The sequence below is a fragment of the Amblyomma americanum genome, chromosome 1, assembly GCF_052857255.1.
Source record: "Amblyomma americanum isolate KBUSLIRL-KWMA chromosome 1, ASM5285725v1, whole genome shotgun sequence".
Taxonomy (NCBI): Eukaryota; Metazoa; Arthropoda; class Arachnida; order Ixodida; family Ixodidae; genus Amblyomma; species Amblyomma americanum.
In genome coordinates, this window is record NC_135497.1 from 334,102,292 (window position 1) to 334,104,164 (window position 1,873).

Sequence of the window (1,873 nt, forward strand, 5' to 3'; positions counted from 1 at the left end):
CTCCACGCTACATTAAGCGCACGGACCGATGATTTCTTACTGCAAGCGAAGGGTTTGCAATGGGAGAGCAGTTAGCGCCCCTATGCGGCTGCACATTTAGGCTCTGGCTAATAACGCTCTAATCCCTTGCTTATTTCACATGTGCCCTTATGACGCCGTTTAATTGCATTGTGCAAACAAAACAAGACTTTTATAAGCTTACTTTTGGCTTCAAATAAATACATGTCAAACTGCGGTGACCTTACGTCGTATAAATCAGCGTTGCATTCACTCATTTGCATAATTCGGGTACCTTTCGTCGGGCGAAATTATTACGGCGAATTTCCGCCATATCTAGTAATGGTGCACATTGTAAAAATTATGAAACGTCATTTTGACATCACTTCATAATACGTGCGTATCACGTGTTACACGTGACATTGTTCCAGCCAATCAGATCTGAGGAAGCGGCCGTTTTCGGTATGCATCCATTTTCTCCAAATTGGCAAGTCGAGCGCATGTGCTCTCATACGTACCACCTGTACCTTCTTTTGCCCTTCACAATCACTTATATTTACCAGCCGGGCACCAAGAATACGCTGCTGAAAATGTTTTTTCAATGCCACGCCAATTTGACGTCAGCACGAAAAGTGCTTCTGCAACAGACGATGATTGACACCAACCTTGCCCTGCCTTGTCGCTGACTGACACTTCTGACAGCCGATAAGAGAGGCAACATGGCGCCGACAGGCAAACGTGAATGTCGAAAATAGACTTCCTGGCAGGTGGCGGTTAAATCACTGATTGGTCGCACGAGGTTGTGCGGGAAAAGAAGCTTGGATCGCACGAATTCAACGGGGGCAAAACCAGCTGCCATCCCAGGACAGTGGCGCACCGCTTAACTGCTGCACCAGGAGTGGTAAAGGACTCCCAGGGATCTTTCAATGTGAAGTAAAAAATAGCAATTCTGCGTACATGGGCATTAAATTATTTGACATATCGTCATACCTTTAAGGCGGAGCGCGGGTCGCGCTGGGGTGGCGACTGCCTTCACGAAGCTAGCGCACTGATCAGAAGGGGTGCGGCGGCGAATACGTAAAGCCAAGCAAATGTAGAAGCCTCAGCTGCATGACATCGGGTTGCATCACGCAGCATCACGGACCGACTGCGCTCACGATGCGAGCCGGCCGGCGTACGCCTTCTCACTCGTGGGGGCTTCGGTGGCGCCGGGTGCCTACTGTTAAAATAGGCACGAGGACGTTTCCTGCTTGGTGCTCGGCCATCATGGGACTGAAACGGTCGGAAATGTGACCCAGGTCGTTCTGGCAAATTGCCCTGTTGGTAGGGGCGGCCATCTTTTAACCGAAGTGATGTTCCTGATTTAGAGCATCCACCTCGCATTCGAGGGGTGCTGGGCTAGGTCCCCACAGCTGCCGGGTGGCCATCGGTTTTATAATGGGTACAAGATTTCCCTCGGCCTAGTGATCGACTCTTCTGGGGTGAAATGCTTCGAGAAGGGCCTTTGGTCACTTCGGCTTCTCGCTATGGAAAATCTATAGGCTATAGGGACCGAAGTTATCCTTGTGCGGTAAAGCCTACCGTGGCCCTTTTTTGCACAAGGTGGGCTCGAAGACCCCTTTCCCAAGCATTTCGCCCGAAATAAGCCGAGCACAAGGCGAGAGGAAATGTTTTACCTATTGTATCACCGGTGGGTAGACGGCGGCACAGGGAATCGAACCCTGCACCTACCGCATGCGGGGTGCTCAAATCACCTTAGGGGCTCAAACCTACGGCAGAGTGACGAGATTTGAAGGCGCAGGCTCCTTTGCTATAACCCATCCACCCTGAAAAGCCGAGCACCACGCACTGGGATAGCCTTGCATCCATTTGAAGG